Source organism: Lonchura striata, chromosome 2 (genome assembly GCF_050655825.1).
Source record: "Lonchura striata isolate lonStrDom1 chromosome 2, ASM5065582v1, whole genome shotgun sequence".
Taxonomy (NCBI): Eukaryota; Metazoa; Chordata; class Aves; order Passeriformes; family Estrildidae; genus Lonchura; species Lonchura striata.
The window spans coordinates 19291001-19317256 of record NC_140704.1 but is presented as its reverse complement, the minus strand read 5'-3'; positions in this window follow the sequence as shown (position 1 = coordinate 19317256).

The window sequence follows — 26256 nt, the reverse complement described above, 5'->3', positions numbered from 1 at the left end:
TTATTCTTTCAAGTTTAACCCTACCTCATATATGACTGTTGTCACCATTATCTCTTCTAGCACTGAATATAAATCAGGCAAAGGCATTGCTTTCCTTTTAGTATTGCTATATTTTATCATAATGTTACTGCAACAATGTACAGTAGTACGTGCAACTGCATGTTCTTTTTATAGAAATCAGAGGATTTTTGGCCATCTGTAAGGCATTACTCTAATAAATATGGACATACAGGTATGCATGTACTAACTTGTGACTTAGCCCACTTTGAGTGCAACAAATCAGGAACAACATAATATAAAACAGACAACAAAATTCAGATATACAGAAATGCTCCCTCTTGGCATCACTGTGACTTTCTTGTTTGTAATTTATCAGAGAACTGAGAGCACTAACAAGAATTTATCACTACGGCACCTATGCAGGCATGATGTAAGTGTTTATTAGCCCTGTGTTCAGTCACTCACATCTCACCTGCCGTGGGAGTTGGAAGATTTTTCCTTCAAGGGTTCATCTCCAAACACAGTCAAGGCTCCTTGGGCAGTCCCTAGATAATATCTGAATGAACACAGTGTGCCTGTAACCCCAACACTGGATATTCTCTGTCCAGTACTATCATGAAAAAAAGTGTTTGCAGTATTTCAGAATTCTCTGTGCCTCTCTATTGTTCATTGTCAGCTCTCTCTTTCCAGTGTCTTTCAGTGACACCATGCCCCAGTCTTCATTTTATATGACCCTCTGAACAAAAAAATAATTATTTTTTTCCTTTGGATTTGTAGTCCTTAAGAAGCAATATAAAAATTTAATTGTAATTTTGAACATGGCATGCTCTCTTTTAGCCCATCTGTTCTTTCCCCTCCCAGACACAGCTGTGGCTCTAGAGCCACATGTTGCCTGAGCACAGAAAAACCAATGAGCTTCACTGCTTGCACATGAAGGGCAAGTGTAAGCAGCATAAAGCTGTGTCAGGGAGAGATACCAAAGCAAACTTGTAGTGGATTAACATGAGTATTGAAAACAGCATTGCCTGCATATCCCCTGCTGTATTATTTATAGCAAACACTGTTGTACTGCTTTCAAGATTCAAGCCAGCATCCAAGAGCTACTATCTGCACATGCAACTGTGCTGAATTACCATGCCCAGCTCAGCTGCCTCAATGGAGTCTAAAACTAATCCCACAGAGACAGCAACTTGAATGCCAGCTAATTATATGCAAAGATGGAGTTTCTCTGCATCACCCATTTTCACTGATTAATAGTCTGGTCATGAAGCCTTGAGCACGTTCAACTCTGTTTCCTTCCACAGTAGCTGCAGAATAGGCAGGCTGCCCAGCATCCTGGTGTGTGGCTCAGCACATCCCCAGTTCTCTGCAGACAGTTTGTATGAACTGTGGTTTTCCAGATTTCATCAGCACAGCCACAGTTTTCTCTATTTTGTCCCAATATCAGCATTATCTCATCCTTCAAGAAATTACTGTCCATCCTGTGTGCAGTGGTTTTCAGGCTGCAGAATTAAATAGCAGGGGTTTTGAGATCAGCTATAAGAACTTCAAAGACTTTCTACATGAAGGAAATCTGAATTTTTTTCAGAACAGAGACAGTTGTCTCTTGTAGTATTTTTCCTATGATAAGTGTTTGCAACAGGAAAAGGCACTGTGCATAATGATAGTAAACTGCTTTATTGTAAAAAAGACCTTACAGAATCAATTCTTTGTAAATTTACTATCAAGGCAGTGCCAGAGACCTCAGAACTTGATCACCAGTAAACAAATGAGATCTTCCCCTGAACCACAGAAAATCTGCTCATTTCCTTGGTAGATCTGGACACATGTAAAAAGCAACCCAGGATGTGGAATCACTCCAATCTGCTGTTGCCAATATACTATGCAGATATCTGTAGAGTATATTGCTGTGTGTTCACCCTGAAAACAGCACCCACTCTGCCTTTCTACTTCATGGCATGTTATAAACACAAACTTGCTTATCATCCACTTTGCTCTGGTATCTTTGGGGCATTTTTTTTACTAATACTTTCATTAGTGCAATTAATGCTGGGAAAACCCAGTAAATCAGATGCAAACTTACCAGAACTGAGTTAGGCAATGCTTGTGACAATCTTAAGATTATTTTCTCAGTTCACAATCTTGTTGATTAGCAAGTTTTCCTTGTGCCTGTCGAATACTCTTTCTGGAAAAGCAAGAACAAAAGGCGACTGTGGCTTATTTCAAATGCATTAGTTAAAGCTTATAACAAGCTGTTAAGGAGAAAAAGCAAAATAAAAAGGGAAAATAGAATCTTTATACTACGACAAGTTTTTCGCAGCATTATGTTTCCTGCTATATCATCTTTACTGTGAATGACTAATGGTTTATAATTCAGTTGCCACATTTTTTTCTGCCTTGAGACAGCATCCTAGGAAAATGGCTTTTTGATTTATCTGGAAATTTAAACAAAAACACACATTTCCTACATGTTTTTCACTCAGTTCACTGTGAAAGACATTGTAAAATAAAAACAACATTAAAAATGGATATACTTAAAATCTACTCAACAGTTTAATGACACATGGTTTAGTCATTTATACAAAAATAGAGGAAGTCATTATTTTATGTCACTTTGAAAAGTAAGGTTTGCAAAAAAATAGAATTGGTCAGAGATTTTGGTCTGGCATTTTTAGTGCAATATAAGAAAGATATTAAGCTATTAGAAAGTATTCAAAGGAGGGCCATGAGGACGGTGAAGGGCATTGAGGGGAAGCTGTGTCAGCAGCTGCTGAGATCACTTGGTCTGTTCAGCCTGGAGAAGAGAAGACTGAGGGGAGACCTCATGGCAATCTACAACTTCCTCATGAGGGGAAGAGGAGGGTCAGGCATTGATCTCTTCTCTGTTGTGACCAGTGATAGGACCTGAGGGAATGGCTTGAGGTTGTGCCAGGGCAGGTTTATTTTGGATATTAGACAAAGTTTCCCCCAGAGGATGGCTGGGGACTGGAACAGCTCCCCAGGGAAATGGTCACAACACCAAGCCTGACAGAGCCCCCAGAGTTCAGGCACATGGTGTAATTCCTGGGCTGTCCTGTGTAGGGCCAAGTTGGACTCAACAATCTTTGTGGGTCCCTTCCAACTCAGCATATTCTGTGATTCTCTGATTTGTCAGAACCATTTTACCATAGCTAGGAAAATTATTATTTACTGTGAAAGTTAACAACCAGGTTAGCTATGGGTTAGCAATCAGCACATGGAGCTGTGCCAGCAGGCGTTTCACCTGAGCCAGGAGTGGTGCCTCTTGCAGCAGAGCCCATCACTGCTAGGCTGTGTCACTGGTGGCTGTCTTACACCCACTTGTAGCTAGAGACAGTCTGAATTGTGGTGTTCTGAAATTCATTTTATTCATAGTTGCACTGGTGTCCCAAACCAAGGAAAATTCCAGCTGTTGAATTCAAAAATTACATTTACACTCATTATCCTTTGCAATTTCAGTTAGGGAGTAAAATAGAAATTAAGATTTGCATTTGGATTCAGAGAACAGCTGATTTTTCTACTTTAGAAGCCAATCACTTTCAGATTGGTTGTTTCAAGATGCATACCCACCTTGTGCTGGAGCATATTAAGCAGTCCTTCTAAAGTTATTTTCAACCTTTTCATCTTGTCATAATGTACCCAACAAATATAAAAAATACGTAATTTTAAAATATTACACTTCATAGAGAGAATAAATTTAGAAGGACCAAATTGAGTTGTATATTTTAAATCTTTCTTCCACTGTCACTAAGACCTTCCTTATTCACAGTCTTCATTTGGATACTAAGACCCAAGGCTAGAGTCAAAACTAACTTTTTATAAAGGTTGAATATGGCTTTTACACATATTGATATGCACTCCAGGCAAATATCTCTCTGATCATAGCCAGGGCCAGCCTAACACAAAGCAAACACGCTCTGGTGAAGGAGCTGAGCAGGGCAGCAGTGCTCCACCCCAGCAGCATCCCTCGCTCTGGCCTTCCCTCAGCAGCTTCCACTGCGGCCCAGGTCCCATGGACCCCTGCACATGGAGCCCACGGAGCTGTGCCTTCAGAATGGCAGCTGCTTTTCCACCCCCGCCACGTTTGGGCGAATATTCCATCTGCTACGTACATGGCAAATTCAGGGTGGCGGGGAAATGCACGTGTTGAAGGAATTTTTGCTGTGCTTTTAAGTTATTGTGCTTTGGCTCCAGTTGAATCTGGCTGACTTCTCAGAGAAGCTCACCAGGAGAATTTGCTCAGCTCCCCCTGCCTGCCCTGCTGAAGGGACAATAGCTTCCAGGCAGCCACACAAAGCTTTCAAAATAACACAACAATTTTTCCTTTGGCCATCTGTCCATGGATTCAGATTAAAGTACTTTCAGAGAAAATATTTCTTTGCCTTTTTTTTATTATTATTCATTCCACATTGCCTCTCCTGAGCCAGAGACAATATGATAGGTCAGATTTCTCGTACATCTCCTACAGTTTCAAAACCAAAAACACACTCTTTGTAAGCCATAAAAAAAAAGGTTTAATCCTTAAACTAACAGTGTAATTATAAATACGTATACCACAAAAAAATGTTCCCCACTAGCTATCACTGTCAAAAGTAAATAATTTACATGGAGAGGCTCTAATGGTAAACACTTCACTTAAAAACCCTTCACAGCAGACAGCAGGATAACAGTGTTAATCAAAACCAAGAAGTGAGAAATGTTTGACTCTCGTGCAATTTCCCCACCGACAAACTGCAAACAAAATTCCACGGGTTTTCCTGCAGGCGGAAATATACTCAGTGGAGTAGAGGTGTAAGGTTGCAGGCAAGATGTTTGAGTGCAAATATATTACAGGCTGCTGAAATGAGCTCTGTCTAGTGCTGTACTATACAATGCTTCCTGGAACAAAGCTGGGAAAAGTTTCATGAATGAGAAGACCCTTTCTATCACATTAGGGATTACACATAACTTTCTGGCATGCTTTTTCTGGGGAGAAGTGCTGCAAGGTATTCACCCCCATTTCATCACCCTCTGACTCCCACAGAGCAAAGGGGGACCCTGTGTTGTGCCTGATGAAGATTTGTCAGGCACTAGCCCTGTATGTCTGACTGAACTTTGCCCCATTCTGCAAGGTACACCATTGAAAGGAACAGGAGAAGGACTGAAAAGCAATGGAAATTGGCTGGAAAGACTTGGTTTTAAGGGGTGACAGAAAAAATAAATAAATTCAAAAGTAAAGCTCTTTGCAAATGTCTTAAATTTAGTGACGGCCAGTTGTTCAGTCCTGCCACAATGATGCCACCCTCCAGTTATATGATTTCCAGTGCTTATTTTCAAGCTGTCCTCCCAGTCCACCAGGTCAGGAAGATAAAGCACAAAATTGTAATTACCCTGTGGCACAGGAAAGATTACCTGTGATTCCTATACCCTGAAATTAGAAGGAAGCCTTTGGTATTCAGTGCAGGGAAAAAGTGAGGACCTGTCTACCTTGGATTAAAACTTAGTTTCTAAACCCTCTTTTATTATAAGCTTTGGCATCTTTACTACATTCTATTTGAAAGAAGCACTATTATAGGAGACACATGAGAAAAGAAAGCCAAATGTAAACAGAGCATATTGAACAAGCTTAAGGCGATAACAAACAAAAAATATTCTTTAAAAGCCACAAAATGTCACCTGTAAAGTAATTTGTTACATTGCCTGAGTCTCACTAGACATATGTATCACATTGCTCCTTCATTAATGTTCTTCAGATGAAGCTGTACAATCAGCAGAAATCCATTAAGGAGACAAAGTATTCCTATGCCGAATAGCTTGATTGCTTCTCTTCCTTATCTGTAAACTGTAGTTCTTTATCTTTCTTTTCTCACTGCCTAAACAACAATCCAACGTGATCAAATTTCATATCAGTAAAATTTATTAAAATCAGAGAAGAGGACATTTTTAGTTTTCTAATTTCTTATTTCTACAAAAAAATGTCATATCTGAACTAGGGAAATTGAGCTGTATATATTATTTGTTTGATACCTGGAGTCATGAAATACAAATTATTTCTTGTTATATAGTCCTTCCTGCCCAAACCTAATATTATTCACTGTTCATTGACTGTTCACTGTTATGTTGAGATATGTATAAGGAACATTTAAAAAATGCTTAACTGCTTTAATGTGTCTTATGAGTACATAATAAACCTAATCTGACAAGAAGAATATTTTAAACTTTACTAATTTCAAGCTGAGAATTAAAAACAAAGAGGAGCATGAGTGCAGCAGAGTTATCTGTGCATGCACTATTAACGTACTAATGGAAAATCATATATGTAAAATGAGGTGGGAAAATGGCACTGTGACTTACATTGTATTTTCCAGAGGAATTTAACATACACCCCAAAAATGGATATTGAGTAGAGTGAGAGACAATATGTAAGAGCATCCTTGGGTTTTACTAACTCTCCTAGTTAGTTGTTTGTAATGACAAAATCAAGAATTGAAACGTATGGCTTGTCACAGCTTGTCACTTGTGTTTCCATGCTGTGATTCAGTCCTCGGATGCAATTCTGTATTTAAGTACAAGCTTCCACCCTCGTCTTCCAAGGGATGTCCATCTTGTGCTTGCACAGGATGAGGAGCACCCTAAGAATAAATACTGTGAATATTACTATGATCCAGAGGTTTTCAAGCTTCTATGCTTGCTTGATTTTTTTTTTCCTAATAACCAGAACTACACAATCATTCTGAAACAAAACCAAGTCTGACCTACTAGTTTTTTTGGAGGGGGTTGGAAATTAAAAAAAAAAAAAAAAAAAAAAAGCACCAAAAAAAACCAAAAAGGCACCTTACTAACACTGGATGTTGTTTCATTTTTAATTTTTTTTTTTTTTCTGGCTTTTGTGGGTGGATGAATTCATCTTGTAAAAAAGACTTGCAGTAAATTAATGACTAGCTTCCTGGTTGAGAGACATCGATCTTCTTTTCTCATATGTAGCAAATGTTTTAACTGAAGGTTTTAAATTTAAATACTCAGATTTTGTCCATTTAAGCAGCTTCATCTGGCAACAAAAGAAAATCATGAACAAGTCCTCCAGTTTCTACCTTGAAGGGCACAAATAAATGCCTGCCATTTAAATACCTTTACCATAAACAAAGTGTATTTTCTATCCATCCTTTTTTGTTTGTTTGTTTTCTAAAATCATTTGGTTGATTTTGATTAGTTTTTCAACCTATAATGCAAACCTGACTCTACAATATATGTAGACTTACAGAAGAATAACTGAAACTGAAAACAAAATCTTGCAGTGGGAAGTGACACTGTGAATCTTAATTAAAGGCAGAACATGTATTATAGAATTATAGAGTGGTATGGGTTGGAAGGGGACCTTGAAGATCAACTAGTTCCAACTTACTCTCTCCAGGAACTCTGGAGGGTCACACCACCTGGAGAAGGCACAACAACTAGAGCTGAGTACCAAGAGTAAGAAAAAAATATATCATTTTAAAGCTATGGATGGCTGTGACACCTTATAAACAGCATGGAGGCTAATTCTCTTTCCCCATAGCTTTAAGTCTTAGTTACCTCTGCTTTAAATTACTAAGCAAATTGTTCAGCCAGCCCATTACATGTAGAAAAACCAAAGTCTCATAGCTTGATTAAGGCAAGTGGCTGGAAGTCACAGCCAGCTGATTTTATGAGAGTGGGGCAGCACGGCCTGTCTGCTGGCTTGGGCTCCTCTTCCCTTTCTACATGTTCCATCTTGTTGGTCTTGGTTCTGTGGGCAGCCATTCAAGTCCTGAACACGAGCAGCTAAGCATGTAGCTGATCTGCATCAACCTGAGTACCTGCTTTCCCAGTTCCAAGAAAAATCACCTCTTTAGGAGTACATGACAACTTCCATGAGAAAAAATAAGTATTGCAAGAAAAATTAATCTTTTATTTGCAACTGCTAAGATGTTTCAAGTATGTTTCTAAAGCTGGCAATATGGAAGGAAAAGAGCTATAGTAGCTGAACACAATCATATTCAAATGAGCTGATATTAAAAACTTCACTTCTTCTTACTTTTTCCTAATGACCATTTTCTGGTGGAGAGAACTCCCATGCAGGTTTCCTCAGCTGCAGAGTGTAGTGCCTATTTGGGTAAAGCAGAAGATGGCACCTAACCACATTTTTTTGATCCATAACTTTCAAGTTGTTAATACTTTTCCCACTATCATTCACTTCCATGCTAGCACTCAGCTCTCTTCTGCTTCACTCTGAAGCAGAACTCATATGATCCTAATAATCATAAAGCAAATATCACCCACAGGCAGAGGTGATGAGTGATGCTGTGATGGAAGGGAGAGCATCCTGGGTATTGATCTTCATTTGGTTTTTCCCCCCCATTTCTTCTATGTGGAATAAAACTTCTAGTGGAATTACACTAATGGTTCTTTCCTTTGGTCTCAAATAAATGGTATGAGCTATTTCTTTGAGAAATATGAAAGATAAAATTTATTACAGCATATATTTTGATTGCATTCTTGGAAGTAAACCTATGGTTTTATATTCAGTTCTGAGGTTTCTGAATAATAAAAAAAATTTCCTTAAAATGGAAAATACAGAGTCACAAGGGAAAAAATAAAGATGATGTTCAAGAAAACAAGTTGTTGGCAGTACAGCTGTTTCTCAGCAAACAAAGCAGACCAACATGAGCCACTTTCATCCATCTTCAGTCAGCATAAGACTGCACTGAGCATGTTGAATAAAGGTGAAGCACTCTAAGATGGAAAGGAATTGTTGGGTATTTTGCAGGCTGAAATGCACTGCATTTGGAATCATGCCAATATGGAGATGGGTATTTTTCTGCTTGAAAAGACTTAATCAAGAAGACTTTTAATTTGGAGATGAAATAAAAAGATATGTCCTGATTTAGCAAACCAAAATGAAACAGGAAAAGGACTGCCTACCTAGAAGTACTAGCAGTTCAACATTTAAGATGAACTCCATGCTAAGATATGACAAATGTTTTCAAGAAATAAGAACACAAAAAATATCTACAATATAAAAATCTATTATCTCTTCAGCTCCTTTGCTCATGCCTTTTCCACACCTGAATGCTCCACAATCTGAAAATATTAAAGATTTGTTTAAAACCATAGCTCAAATATCTCCATTGTTCTTGTACAGGCTTGAAGCCAACCTGAGCTTCATCAGTTCTAGGATTCAATGATAAAATAGTGATTTATATCCCTGGGGGCTCATATTTCTGTCTGGGATTTCTGAGACTGAAATATATGCATAAGAGCTGTACAGTGGCTAGACAGTGAGTTCATCATTGTGCAATGTCTCAGACTTACCATGCACGTGATGAAGCAAAGGTCATCATCACCCTCTGTAGAGGGTATGAAACGGGACTGAAGGGAACCAGGCACCTAAAGCCATTGTTCATGCACAAAACATGATGTGTTGTATGTGTGTGGATGGCTTTGGGTTTGTTCCCACCTTAATCCCAAGGCAGATGAGTTTGAGTTCAGCATCACAAATTACCTGGCCTATTCCAACAGATAGGTTTTGAAAAGAGTCGTCAGCATTTGTAGTGTCAGCTCATTTTCTTGATCTGCCACAATTGTTGACCTTTCAAAATTAAATCTGGATATATTTTCCCTTGGGAAAATGTCTGTTACCATTCGAACTTCAGACAGACAACTATCAGCCTTAGGTATTCCCTAAACCAGGTGAAAATCATGTTAACCAAGTTGAGACACTCCAATCCTGCACCCTCCAACACCTGCTTGAAACTGGAACAGGTCCCTTTTGCTGGAGGAAAGACAATGTGGGAATACAAATTAGAAAATTCATTAAAACAGCTTCCAATAGCAGTCTCTCAGCACCTTGCACACTAGGATGACGTTATGCATCTCTGAGTATAATAAACTTTCATGCTCATATTCAGCTTATTTCAGTGAGGAACACTCCATTCTGGACCCATCAACAGTAAAAGAATATAATTCTATTTATTGATCAATTCCAGTTTGTAAAGAGAATTTATATATCATCAGACCTCTTTTCGTTTTTAACTTAAAGAAATTTACCCAAATATGTAATATATACATTCTTTTCATAATGTATTGCCTTTGTTAGAAAACTTGGCTTAAGAAACCTCTAAGGGATTTTTTGCTTTCCTACTTTTCTTCACTTACTTTTCTTCTGTGTTGACATTTATCACATCCTCACAGATGGACAAACAGAACGATTTGCAGAGGGCACACAGTAAAGAGGCTCTACAAATGATCTTGCTTAAAAGTAATCCACAAGAAAATGAAATGGCATCTCTTACAAGTTCTCATTCCCAGGCTTGAAAAGGCACATAAAAACGCAACCCTTGGCAAAAGAAAAGTTTTCTCATCAGATATATCTTCAGTGCATACAATGTGATTTCTCCCATCTCCAGGCCATGTCCCAGATCCTTTAATTGTCATCTAGGGCATTTACTCCAAAGGTTGTACACGTATGCATTGCTTTCTTAGGTACCAGTATGGGCACCCCAGTCTGGAGCACCATCTCTATCTGTACTTCACATGCTCAGGATGCTGCACAGCCAACTGCAGACATCTATTTATCACATGAACAGGACACTCACAGGCATGACAGACTCTTACCTTCTCATAATCCTGTAATTTACACCACTCCTTATCTGCACCAAACTCAACCCAGAATTGGCACAGAATTGGCAAGAACAGTATTCCTATGCCCTCATGGTAAATGCAGACAATAAGGACAGCACCAGCTGGAATGATCACCACAATTCCTGATCTCTGAGAAAACAAAAAGTATGGGAAAAAAGTGAGGGAAAAATACATATGTATGAATTTACATAAAAGCTTTTCTCAATGGGTTTAGCCGTTACTGCAGGATTATTAGAACACATAAAGGGCAGTCATTCTTACAGCATTACAGATATAATGACAATGATCTTCCATATCCTAAATCTTTTAAAAATCCACAAAAGTCAACACACCTTTTGTAACATATTTGACAGGCTAATAAGCAGGCTCAGTGAAATGCCCATTGCAAACTCATAACTAACCACGATATGAAATATATGATTATTATAGACATAATTTTTACACTTTCCCTTCTAAAACTATCATTGCAGAATGCAGCAGACATATATATATATATATATATATATATATATATATATATATATATACATATATAAATATATATGGAGGACTATGACACGGAAGGTGAAAGAATTAACTTTCAACCACAAAGTGTTCTTGTTAACCCTTTTCTACAGATTAAGTGGCATGGTTTTGTGAACAAATAGATTCAGCAGTGTCGTAACTCATAAGAGCCATTGGGGACAATTAGCATTATTGAAGCTTCATCAGACTCTGATAGACTTAATTATGGACTCTAGACAGTTTGGACTTGATATTCCTTTTCTTTTCCCAGAGGAATTTTTAGTTGAGACACATTGTGAATTAACATAAAAGAATTTTTAATTCTACAAAGGACCCATGGGAAATTCTCAAGCTTATTTATTTATTGAAACAACAGTTTAGTACAGAAAATAAACACTTACTATTAGAGGGGCACCAAGATTAAACACACCCAATTAGATCTCAAATATTCAAAAATATGTATTTCTAAAAAATATTTGATTTTGAGTTGTCCCATCTCAAGTTCATTGTATGGTGTTTCTGTGGGTTTCCATATCAGTGCAGAATAAAACCACAGTAATCTTATTTTTGGGGCAAGTACTTGGGCATTTTTGCAGCACTAAGTTGGAATTTCTTGCACTTACTATGTATAAAAAAGCAAAAAAAATAAAAAATAAGAAAAATAAAATAGAATTACTTTCTTCTTCTTTCATATCAGATTTATATACTTTCTTTACCTATAAATATAATAAATAAACATGTCCGACAATGTAAACTGTGAGCTGCAACAACATCGCTCTTCCCAGGTCTGAGAGGAGATAGCCACTTTTCCAAGTAGATCAGTTGGAATCAATTTACCATTAATTGCTTCATTTTCTCTTTCCAATTCTCAGATTGATTTTCTATTCCAGACACTAGATGTTGGCAAAGTCTGCTGGTAGCAAATGCTGTCAATCTCGATTTCCTTATTAATCTCAGTCAGTGAGTCTTGGTAAAAGTTAGCATGGTACATAATGAAGGGTTTTTCTGCAAGAGTTTTCTCCAAATAGATCTCAAGACATGGAAATACTCAGTACCTCAAACTCCCATTGCTGCCAGCATATTGGAAGTAGCCATCTCTGAACTACATTTCCAAAATGAAAACATTCCTGCATGAAGAGAACTGCAACTGACAGAAAACCATCAGTTCAGGGAAGAAGGTGCAACTGTCACATTGTTGGTTCTTAATTTCTTTGTACTTCAGGGCTTTTTTTCTGCCTACTCTTTACATAATAAAGACCTTCTTTTACAATAAATTAACAAATGAGAAAGTTTTTTTTCTACTGTACATAGCTCAACAGGAGTCTGACAATTGGTTTTAATTGGTTCTCTAGCAAAGAACAGAATATGCACAATGTGCAGATCTTAATTCCATTAAATAAGAAGTAAAAATACAGTTTTCTCTCTACCAACCATTCCACCCCATCTCTCAAGAAGAACATACATAGAAAATTGCAATTTTACCATGACTTGAAGTATGTTGTGGTTTTCTGCCCAGTCATACTGAAGTTTTGAGTGACTATCTTTCACTCTCCTGGAGACACAACTTCACATTCTTCGTTTCCTACTAAAATTCCCACTCCTCATACATATTTGGTGGTGATGCTTTATGAAGTAAATGGGAGTTATCAATTAAACTTTGTTAAAATCCAGGCCATTTGACAGCCAGTAGAAGCTTTGTCATTGACTTTCAGAAAACTTGCACTTTATCTGAGTATTTCTAGACTGACATACAGCTTTTACCATCGAGAAAATTTCCTACGGTACAAACCTGTTTAGAGAACTGGAATCTAGGGAACATCAGGCAAGTTCATGGGCTTAAGGCTGCATGTCTCAATCTACCTAACAAATGCTAAGTTTTCCCAGAAAATGTCTTTTTCTTTGGGTGATTGTAAGCCTACTATTTACCAAGTGTATAGTTAATTGTTAGTTTCCTAAGGAACTTTTATATCTAGCTGTTTTGAGACTCATATTTAATAACATAATCCACAGAGAAAACTTATTTTGTAAAAAATGTATATTCAACTTCTTTTAAAAATTCATTTCCATAAAAACTATATTCCTTCATTTTAATGATGAAAAAGTACATTTGGGTCTGGCTATGAATTACTTTGAAAATAATCTGGGCAACTTATTTTTTAAATTATTTTTAATGTTTTTATGAAACATTATCTTATCCACTGTGACTAATGCTTTGCAAGTCTTTCTTCTAACAGATTCCATGCTTTCATTTGAACATTAACAGGCAGCATTTTATTTCATCTTCTAAACTGCATTTAACAGGCTTGATAACTAATAAAACTAATTAAAAGTTTTTCTTAAATTCTCCTCAGTTAAAGCATTTCGTCCTCCAGTGCCATTCTTTAGTTAAGTTTCTTATTCAACCATAAGTGGGAGTTTGAAACCCTCATATTCTATCTCCAGGTATACCTCTTAAGAGAGACGGAGAGTCAGAATAAAACCCAACTCAACATATCTCAGTCTTTCTAAAGTCAAGATCTTCTATTTATTGTAGAAGACAATTCAGTACTCAGGAGAAAATTGACATCAGAGACACAACTATTTCTAGCAATTATCTATAGCAAGATTTTTAAATGGCTGCAGCCAAAGTCAAAAAGATGCTAAATTTAACCAGGATGCAGTTCACTGAATCCTGGAAGAAATCCTCTCATTTTACAAAAGGTTTCTCTTTCTCAAGTGCTAGGATAATGGAAGCAGAAAGCAGGGAGGAAACCACATCCTGGCCCAAGAAACACCAGGCAATGTCCAGCCCCACCAGCTCCGTGTGCTGGGGTAGCTCCGGTGCCAGCTCCCACCTGTCCCCTCACCTGTGGGTGCATCGGTCCCAGCGCGGGGTGGGTGTCTGGGCTGCACAGCAGGAGTGTCCTGCCAAGGGCACTCCCCACATGCCATCGATGGAGAACACGGGATGTTTCTGCTGTCGAAAAAGAGAGTGTGCTGCCACTGGGCTAGCTAAACTGCAAGGCACTTTGGAAGCATTTAACATAATCTCTATCAATTTATCTTCTGCTATTGATTGGAAGTTCTGTGCTGCATGAGTGATTCCATAATTTTTTTTTTTTTTCATTTGGATGTCACTTATCAAAATTGATACATCTTAATAATACTTTGTCCTGTCGTTTTTAAAATGGAGATCTGAAAAATAATAATTTATTGCGTTTAATAATAGCTAATTTCCATGTAGCAAGAAAATAATCATCATTCTACTTATTTTAAAATGCCAGAGAAGCTCACAACTAATAATTACATCTATTTCAAGAAAATGTTATGATTTGACAACTAGAAAATATCTGTAAATTACACTTTTCCACTATGTTTTCTATTTAGCATTAATTCTAGCTAATTGTAAGGCTCCAGGGCTTTTTTTTCAGAGTAGGACTAAAATTGTTATCAACTTAAGAAGCATTTCTAAGCTGAGCAGCTGCAGAAAAAGGCTGTTTTTCAAAAAGCTATGAAAATTACTTTCCCTGTCTCTAGCTCCTGAAGAAGTCAAATGAATTCTAAAATGTCCTTCTGATATAATATGCACATAAATGCCAGAAAAGAGGTTATTGCAGTCACTCACAGGCAGAATAGGCTGGTAGTAAATGCGTGAATGTTGATATTAATGATTCAATTCCTACTACATTATTATGTCCAGAAACAAAAAGTTCTTTCCTTCCACTAAACTGGGTTATCTGCCTTTGCCTTAAAAAATATTAACAAAGATCCCCAAGAAGGAGGTTTTTTATTTGCTACAAAAAAAATAAACCCCAAGTATCTGTTGAAGTGTTCACTAAACACATTACAATGGTCTTTAACAAGTCTACTTTTTATCTTTTAATGAAAATATTTGTCCATATGAACATTCTTTCCCCACTATGAATAAATTATCCTAATGTTACATTAACTATGGAAGGAAAATCAAATCACTTTCTTGAGAACTACCCCAGAAAAACTGTGTAACCATTATATGCACTAAGAAAACATCCTTAAAATAAAGTAAGCACCTGATTTCATTGTTTATAACAACTTAAAAATATGCCACTAAATTCCTTAGGAATATTATTATTAAGAGAATAAAAGTAGGGACTCTAGCTTATTACCACTTGGCTAGTTTGTGTGTGTATGTTGAACTCTGAGCTGTTCAGAATAGAAATGTCTACAAATAGTGCATCTTTAATGCTACCAAGGGGAAGTATCAGCAGTACTAAAAATTATATAATTGTTGTTGAAATTTTATATCTTACATCATTTGGTCATTTTAGAGGGAAAAAGCTGGATCTCCATGGCCTACAGTGTTGCTGTTAGGTGTATAATGTGGTTATACCCATTTATTTCTTCATGTGCCAGATAGTGATATAGGGTGAGCTAGGGGTGATTTAAAAATCATCTCTTCTCTTCATAGGTTTGTCTAGAAGAGAAAACAATACCTAGATTCAGTAAGGTCATATTCAGGATCGAAAAAATCCTGCCTAAGGGGATTGCAGATCTATTAGAGGAGGGTCATGTGTTGCAGTTCTGCTCCAGGTACACTCTAACTCCACAGAGCAGAATTCCAAGGCCTGGGAGCATCAGATGTCAAGCAGGACACGGGCAGATTGGCTGAATCACATCACCAAAAGAGCTTTTAGTTTCACATAAGAGAATTAGGTATTCTCTTTGACTGCCCCACCATATGCAAATCCAGGCAGTTGTGTCATCTTAACTCCTATCTCGTTTTAACTGCCTTGGTTGTTTTAATCTCTAAAAAAAGCTGCTCTGGAATTATCATATTACACAGTCTATATGCCACACTGAAATTGTTGTATTTCTGTACTAATTTCAATGTAATCAGAAAGAACTTACTCCTAGAAAAGCATTTTCAGGTAATCATCTGTATTCCTTTATATTTGTTTCCCTTCTTACATTCTTTAATTATAGGACATTGTGACTTGGATAATTATCTTTGTAGCTTAATCCATCCAACAGAGAGAATAAGACAAAAAACAATTTATAAACAACACTTTTAAGAAATATTCAGCCATTTGTATCAGACCACTGATAAATATGCCAAGCACAAGAATTATTTTTTTGAACAAGTCTAAAAGCTTAGTGCAATAGAGTTTTTCTTACTTTCTACCTTCCTTTGTCAGCATAATGTAACAACATCCTGCATTTCTGCTTTGAAAAGCAGCCACCTTAAATCAAATAAAAGTCTCATTAAATTTTCTACATTCTCCTCAGGAAAATGCAGTTATATGGTTTTTCCCATTGTCTGTCTTTAGTGTTGTTTAGCAGACCCATTGAAGTGATGCTAAACCAGTAGCACAGGATAGATGCAGAATGTATTAATAACAAAATAATTGGAATGTCAAAGCTCATGAATTAGCCCTTCTCAAATTCAACTGCAATCAGCAGATTATGGGGTTTTTGCCTTGTACAAACTATAAACACTGCAATTCATTATATGCATATCCAATATTTTTTTCTCTAGACTTCTTTGCCTCTGAGTGCTAAATTAAGAAATTAATCCTTCAGAGGTCAATGGAAAAGGCTTTATTGCTATTCACAAAATCAAATACTTGGAACAACAAACAGTCTGGGCAGCTCCCCCAGACCAGTATATCACCACTCCATCTGTATTTAGCATTCCATTGCTAGAGAGTTATTCAGCTGAGCTTAAAATTCAGACAGTTCTCAGCTATTGCTTCTTTCTCCTGAAAACTAACTTCAATACGTCAGAGAAAAATATTAGTTCTGTAGGAGAATGTGGACATAATTAAGGCTTAAATCCTTTCTTCCTGAGCCAATCCCTCAGGACTGATCCTTTCTTTCTTTAAACACAGCTTTCTGCTGAACCCTCTTCCATGTCCACATGAAACATCTTCACCCTTTTCTTGCATACATATAGAAGTGCCAGTGTTGTGGTAGTATAATAGACAATGACAGATACACACAAGCCAAAATTTCTTTAATTTGCAGACAGGAAAAAATAAAATGGGAAGGGGGTGGGCAGCAAAATTCTTTTTTAATGTCTCTTTTAAGTGCCAATACACAAAATAAAAAATAACCCCCATCTAGCCATTGTACCTTTTTGACCTAGCATTCTGATCTACATTTCTTTACCTCCTGACACAAAGAACAGTTCAAGAGTTCTGTTCAGGTGAAAATTCTTCTGGGTGGAAACAGAGACCACTTTTAAATTTCATATTTATAGAACTATTTTTTTTTTCTCACATAAAAAGTCTGATCTGATTCTCACATACATTATGCTGACAAAGGAAGGTAGAAAGTGAGAAAAAACTCTACTCCACTGAAATTTTAGACTTGTTCAAAAAAATAATTCTTGTTCTTGGCATATTTATCAGGGGTCTGATATAAATGGTCACTGATGAGTTACCCAGAGGGGAAAAAAAAATCTTTTCAAGTGTCCCTAAGTCCTTTAGACATTATCCACACTTTGCAAAACTTCTCTTCAGTGACTCTAGGGAAAGCTAAATTCTATCTGGCATGCATCCCATGCACAGCTTTTTAATAAAATTGATGGACAAATTTTTTTTTAACCTGCTGATCCTCTGTGTCATTGATTCCCCTAGGCTGTAGAAATGCCTATGCCAAAAGGACATAGCCTCTGGGAGTACATAACATGACATGTGCTTAGCTTGTTTCCTTGACTCCATCAAAGATGACAGCTTTTTCTGATTTTTAAAAATGCCTCTTTTGCTATATACACATTGCATATATTGTTGCATAGGAAAAGGGTAACTGTATTACAGTGCAATTGTGCCCTATGGAAGTTCAAATTTGTAGATGCCCTGAATATTAAAAATCAAAACCAAAAAAAATATTCTACTTTTCTGTCAATCTGTGATTTACCTTCCCCGCTCCACCTTTAAACTTCTAACTAATCAAAGTTATCATCAAAAATAATTTCCTTCTTCTTCCCCTCTCAGCTCCACCTGGGCTCTTCCCTTGTTGTGATATTCCCTTGGAACATCTTACACTTTTGATACTAATCAGCTTTTGTCTCAGTCTCTAGGTGAGTTCTGAGCAATTATTCTTCACTAGGACAGAGTTTTGAAGGTTGATACCTCTTATTTCAAAGGCTGAAAGGTTTTCATGTATTTAAAGTTGTCTGGTTTTTCTAATTATATCAGTAGGTGTAGTAAAAGATTTTACATCTCCCCGATGAACCTTGTTTAACCCCGATTGCAAAGAACCTCATTCATTTTTTCCGGTTTTTAATGGATATTTTACTAAGACCTTTATGTTTCCAAATATCAAATACCTTGCTGAATGTTACAAAACTGATCTCCTACAGCTGTCAGTTAATTTATTTAAATACCAAAAGTAATGCATTTTATATTAAACAACTACTGAAGGAACAAAAGAGAAAGCACTTTTTTTGCTTTATTTCCCTAGCAGCATCCAAGCCTTGCCTGAGGTCCTCTCAATTTAGGAACTACATAATCTCTCTGCAAATTCCACAAGTGAATGCTGCCTGGTTATTGTCACCACATAATGTCCAGTAAGAGGAAGCAAAGCTTGCAGGGGGATAACAGAGTATTCACATAGTTTTGCATAAATATTGTATAATGGCTTCCCTCTGAGAGATTTGTTAATGCTCACATTAAAAATAACTGGAGTGCATATCAGATTAGCCTTTCCACACTTCAGAATTATATGGCTTGGAAGACTGACAGTTTACCTCCCATTTCATACATTCAGTACCTCATGTGAAACAGGTTCTTTCAAAACATAAAACATACCAAACCATGCATTAACAATTAAATTGTTAATCTCTTTATGAATGTATTATCAACTATTTGTTTATAAAAAAGCAGTTTAATAGTAAATCTGTATGAGCAATTTGCGGATTTGTGGAGTTTTCAGTCAAAAGACACGAGCTCATACTACTCTGGCAATTTTTTTTTTATGCAAACAACTGGATCAGGCCAAAGACCTTTGCCAAGTTTCATTTCTGTACTTTCCTTCTTATACAGTTTTCATACACTAATGTCTCTGACATGTCATTTACCCAGCAAACAATATTTCATTCCTTGGGAGGCAGGAAAAAGATAAGAAACATTTTCCATTTCTTTGTTGCAGGATTCTTGCTCTCAGGAAAGTCTTGCCTGGCCTTGTGCAAAATGGTTCAGCAATAGGACTGACTTCCTTCTGTAAAAACACAATTCTCATCCTAGGAGTGCTCAGTGTTGCTGAAATTCCCCTGATGAACAGGATACACTTTACCTGGTTCACTTCTAACCCATTTACAGATATTAAACTACTGATCCTGCAAGGCCTCCTGCAATTCAGTGCCTCCAGTTCCCACTGAAATGGAATACAGTCTTACAGCAGAACAACTTACACTGCCATTATTTGCTTCTTTCCACCTTAGGAGTAAATTTTGTGATAAATTATTGCATGTTAAAGTTCAGCTGACTTTGAAAGAGAAAATCTTTGTGTGAAAGTTTTCCCTCTTGAAGTGATAGAACTCCACTGCTAAAATGCAATCAGGACAAAGACACAACTTCAAAAAGAAGCGAGTCCTTGAACAGGAAAGAAAAATTTGCCATTCACATAATTTCATTATCAACCTGCAGTTTGCTGTACAACACTGGCCTCTGTCTCTGCCATGCTTGCCTTAGCTTGGTGACCTCTGCAGAAAAGAGTAAGTTCCTCAGATGCTGTTTTTCTGAATCTTGACTCTCTTGCCAATGCTAAACCTGGTCTTAATCATTACAAAAATATCATTATCTGAAGTTAAACAGAATATTTCTGCTCGCGTTTTTCTGTAAGCATTGCATTTTAGTTATGTAGGATTTTCCAATCCCACCAGTACAATGAGATCTTAAGTTTCTGGCAGCAACAGCCCTTTTCCTGATGTCATCAGAGTCAAAGAATTTAGGAATTAATAAAGTTCTACAATCCTCATCCAAACACCTCCTCTACCACTCATCTTTTACACAGCTATCCTGACTGATCATCAGTCTTCCTAGATTAAACAAGTATTAAAGAGACACCAGCAAGTGTCTGATATTTTCTTATCCCCACATTGCAAGATTAAGGTAACCCTAAATTTAAGCATTACACCATAACTGTGATTTCAGTCTAACTTAATATATGACTTTCACCTCTGGTATAACATGCTCCTTGAATCTGGAAAAAAACTCTTTATACTTCTTCAGACAGCAAGGTCAACAGGGCTTCGTAACAAGCTGTCAAACAGGTTGATTAAATAAATTGGACTGGGAAATTTACACAACAGTTAGAATACTAATCAGAGAAAATATATGGCCAGGATTAGGGTAATGCTATGGACAGAATTAGCTGTGGATTTCAGCATATTGCTAAATTCTGCAAGATGCGGTGAGTCAATAGGACTGTGTTTGCAGCTGGAAATACATCATGTTTGTTGGAGGATAAGACTGGAAATGGTCAAGGGTAGATATAGTGTTTGACTGAGGGAGAAAATTTAGAGCTTCAGGAATTAAATAACTGCTTTATTTTAGAAATTCAGCATTTAGGACACACTCCACCAAACCATTAAATGCCAGTCAAGTACAGTGACACAGGATTTGCTCAACTACAAGAGAACTCACTGCACAAGATGTTTAGAAACTTTCTTGCTGAGCAGAAAAGGGAGTGGTTAAGAATTATACTAGTCAGCCTAATCCACAAATTCTGTCTACCTACCATTCTGTTGTAGGAATATATCATGGATCAGATTAGAATTTAGACAAGAACAAAGAAATTTGCCCCTGAGGTAGTGTTCAACTGAAGCTTTGGGTTTCTCTTCAATACTTTTTTGTGTTCTATAGTAAAAAAACAGTGTCAAAGGAATCTTATAGCCACTATCTTATCATCCTCACCATAGTCCCTGCTGTACTTTCAACTGCTACCAATTAGCCCTGTCTCAAAAAAGCTCCTAGACACAAACTTACAATACCAAAAATAGAGGGTAAAGTAATTGAGTTCTATAGATTTGAGCTGTGCCATATTAGATAGTCTTTGGGATCAAATTATCTCTGTTGTGTGGACGACTGCCCAAATGTCAATTGATTCATACAAAATCACTGATGAAATTTCCCTGATTCATAAACAAATAACTGCTCAACTCAAAAAATAGAATGGATACAAGAAGTCTTGAAATTCAGCTCTCACCTCTCTGCTGGATGCCTCAAGTTGAAGACACATTTGAATGTCTTCTGACACATGGTAACTTTGAGAAAGATTTTCAACTCCCCTGCAAAAGGCAGGACTGTTTCTTTTCAGCCTAATTACAAATTGGTTCAGCTGAGGTCTTTTCCAATAGGCACTACACATCTAGATCAGCAGCTTCAAATATTGAGCAGTCAATGCATATAGGAAAATTAGGAAAAAGGGCTCTCTCATAGAATCATAGAATGTCTTGAGCTGGAAGAGATCTACAAGGATCATCAAAGTCCAACTCCTGGCCCTGCACAGGACAGCCCAAAGCATCACATCATGTACCTGCCAGCATTTTACAAACACTTCTACTTTGGAAGGCTTGGGGCTGTGACCACTTCATGAGGAGCCAATTCCCTTGCCCAACCACCCTCTGGGTGAAGAATATTTTCCTAATATTCTGTGGTAACCCCTTACACAGCTTCATATGGTCCTCTCGAGTCCAGGGAAGTTTGACTATAAAGTCTGATCTGTTTTATGCAGACACCTTATATGATTTTCAGGGGACAAGAATTTCTAGTATTTTATTACGGAGAATTACATGATTTAACTATTTTCTGGGAGTTTTTCCTAAGTTTCTGCTGTACCACTTGAGGGACTTGAAGTGCAAGATTTTCAGTTCATAGACAGGAAAACAAAAGCAGAATAAAGGAAATCCATCGCTATCATTTACAATACTATAAGGCTAGAAAACCAGAGAATATGAAATAGTAGAATATTCCAGACCACATAAGCATATTCAGTTAAAAATGGCACAGATAAATGCCACAACACCAATGAAAGAGAGACTTGTTCTGCAGTTTCACTGTTGTGTTGTACCAGGTCTCTTGTATGTGAATTAATAATCATCAATATTATCAAGTGATAAAAGGCAAGCCCACTTAATTATATAGAACACTGATTTTGTACTTATCCTACCTGTGCTTAATTTCCTGGGCATAAGCTCTCTTATTCATGTCAATGGGACAACACATTCATGTGAAGATAATTCTGAGGATAATTATTTGGAGCATTAGAAACATTGTGATACAAAGAAGCAGAGATCAAAACTGCAATGTTGTTTGTAGCAAATTTGAAAGACACTTTCATACAGTTTCTCCTTATTTGTCCTTATATTTCATATTGTCAGTACATCCAGAAACTTGAAGAATACTGTATATAGAAGATAGTTAGAAGACAGTGAACTAAGTGGGCTGGCTTGTGTGTTCATACAGATATGAACTGAATAGGAATGAATTGATAATTTGTGAAGAAGACATAACATAAATTCTATACTTGCCCACTTTACAGCCTAATCCAGTCCTTTTTTATAATCACATTTTATATAATAACATTTTCTTGATGAAATCACTATACTGTTATCTAGTATTTGTATCAGAATCACCATGATCCAATCCCAAAGCTTACCAGTCTCTCTGTAATGAAAAAAAACCTGAAAAATAGGAAATTTTAGGCTCAAAATGCTATTTTCTGAACTCAACCTAGCCATGTCTGCTATTCTATTGGAGGTGGTTCCCTACAGCTTGTAACTTGTTATTCTGTGCAGCTAATTATTCATTAGGGCAATCACAGAGAAACTGGATGGTTCCTTGGTTTGTCTATAAAGATTCTCTCCTGCAAATATCCTCCCATCTGACAGCACACACACCCAGATGTTTACAATGAGGGATTCATGTCAGAAAACAGCCTGAAAACCTCTACATTATTGTCTGATATGAGAGTGGTACATGTTAGTTAACAGGTCTGAAGTTATTTTCTCTTTCTGTCTTTCTGTCTCCTAAAGAGTGTTGAAGTGTCCTCGCCTGCCAAAGGAGCCTGGGAGGGGAAATGTGAGTTTGAATCTCCACATCCTGATGGATCAACTGCTCTAAGATGCATAGCTAGCAGAAATATACAGCTGTTGAAATAACTAATCTTCCCTTCTGTAAGGAGAACTTACTCCTTTGGAAGAAATATAGATACCTGCCTTCAAGTGGACATCTGGCTTTTGGATTCAAAGGGGCCAGAGGCATCCTTACTGGGGAAGAGGAAGGCATTGCAGAAACATGCCTGAGAGCAGTGTTTCCATTTCCTATGGCTTCAAGCACTTCTGCTCAGATTTCAGCAGCTTCCCATCCAAACAGGATGAAGGGTTTGCATCTCCTTCTGAGGTACCTGTGTTCTCCTAAGTGTTGTAACAGGGAGCCTCGGAACAGCATGTAGTTTTCATTTACAGAAATGACAGCCTCAGTCTTCTCACACCCTACTCTCTGCAGATCCAGTTCATCAGGTTTACTGGATCTGGTCCCTATTTCTTTCAGAAATTCAGCTCTGTGCTCTCATATTTAAATATCCATTTTTTAGCATAGTAACAGGCAGACCGCCATGTGTTTGATGAAGCCTGTTAATTTATATAATTTTAAATAAAAATAATTAAACTTACAGAGGAACAATTTGCTATTCATTTTCATACTGAAAACAGCCATCACTGCCTTTTCATGAGAAATGAAAGCCCTTAATTTTTTTAATATTAGTCTCCAAATTCTTAAAAATCATTTTCATACTTAGTTTTTATCTTTACTTCATGGAAAATTAAAAATGCAATCTATTTAGATCTTCCATGGTAGCAGATTTATGCAGTAGAATTACTAAGGCAATGTGCTCAGATTTCCCCCCTTCTTGTATGCAGAATATGAAAGTAATTAAGACCTGAAAGTAAAACCTATGAAATTTATTAAAATATACATGGAACAGGATAGAGATCAATGTTTGCATCTCAGTAAGGATGGTTACTAAGGTGTAACAAAACAGCACTCTTCTGTAAAGTGAAAGGAAACAATCTTGAGATACAAATAGAAAGAGAAATATTGTCACATGACCTATTCTACTGAGATAGAACATCATTTTGTATACAGTATCAAAATTAAATTAAACTGGCTATTCTTTTCTATTGCTCATTAGCATTTCAAATTTTCAAAGCCTTCACTTTTTGTTTCAGTATTGCTACTGAAGAATAATGTGACTGCTTATTTCAACCTTACTTTAATTTTCTCCTGATAGATTTTCAATGCAGCTGTTTTTTCTGCAAGTGAAAGCAAATTACCCCATGCATTTCTCATCCTTTCTTTGTGCCACAACATCGATCATACTGAAGGCAATACATTTTCTTAATATTAATTTTGTGAAACCCATTCAGCAAAAATGGCACCAATTCATTCATTTTGTGGATCTGAAGGGTCTAAACCAGTAGATAACTTTCTGATCAGTGCTAACTGGGTTCTGCACACCAGAAGAGCACCCATAGTGTCTTAAATATTTTTCAATATTTAAGGTTAATTCTATCCCCTAAAGAATAAATTGGTACTCCTCATGATTGCATCATCTTGAATCCAACCTTCATATTGTAATTTCATATTCTAAAGCTAGTCAATGAAAAAATACAAAAGGCATTTTACTTTAGGTTCTTTTTTGTTGTAAGCAGAGTATTTTTTGGAGAAAAAAAATTAGTTTGGACAGATTTTTTCATAGTGATGCCTTAGGTTTTAGCTTTTATGTTTTTCGGATTCTGTGGTGCTTTAGTGTGTAGTTCTGGCCTTCATATTAAGGGATGGTAAGCTCTCTTCATAGAGTAGCTAGACAAAGCAATTCCTTTCCTAGCTTAGGACCAAGGACAATCAACCTAAATTTCAGGCCCAATAACATAAACAACATAGACTGAAGAGAGAAAAACAAGAAGGATGGGATTTCATAAGCTAAAGCTATAACTGGACAATTAACTCCAATATGCAAATGGACCAGAACTGGTAAAACTGGGACCCCATGACAGGTCGTCCATTTTGTGACCATTTTGGGTCATCCATCTGCATCCAGGGCTACACCCATCATGGGTGTAGACCTGGCTGGGCTCTTGTCCTGCCCAAGGTGTGTCCATTGAGGCCTTCTAATAAATACCTACTTCAGCCAGATTGGTCTGTGTCTCACAAAACAGGATGGGACCCTGACTGGTTGCAGATTTAGGATTTATCTGTCTGTATCATATAAACAAAAAGCAAGAGACACAGAGAAACAAACATCCATGCAAATCCAGATTAAAGACAATATAGCATCTTATGCTGCTTTTTTCTACATATTCTTTGAACCAATAGCATAAAAGAAAAGGTGCAAAGTCATTATACTCTAACCAATAAGAGAAGGACCCAAGTGGGTTTAACACTAACAAAGGGACTTCTATAAACCTCAAACAATACACAATAATTCATTATATAAGATGGAAACTTTTTCTATCTTTGCAAAGCATATATCTAGGACTTTTCACATCTCAAATTATCAATAAGTTCTTGTTCTTTCTTTTTCCTTATGATAAATATAAATGTATTCACTTGGTTCTTATTTTCTTAGCTTCCTTCCCATGAGAATGTTTTAAAATTTCCCAGCCTTTCTCAGTTTTATGTCTAAATTCTGGGGCCTTTTTGCACTTTCTAAAATCTTTTCCTTTTTTATATTCATACACCTACTTTATTCTTTTACTCTGTAGGTATTACTTAATGAAGCAATGCCTACTTTATTCTTTGACTCCTAGCCTCTGTTTTAGTTGCAAGGCGTCAGTAGGGTTGTTGTAAACATGTTTAACTTCCTACAAGCTCACAGTCTTAGCTCACTGAAAACCTACTGAGCCAAAGTCCCTGAGCTGTTACACTGACCCCCTGGCTGGTGTTACTGACATTCTGCCCCTTCTTTCTATTGTCATCCCCAGAGATGAAGCCTCACTGCACATTCAGCCTCTCCAAGACAACTTGATGACAAGATCAGTTACAATCATTGGACAAAAAAGTATCCACCTTTCAAATGCAGGATCCCTTCATTAAGTGGTCCATTTAGTATATTCCTAAAGCTACTGCAGTAATT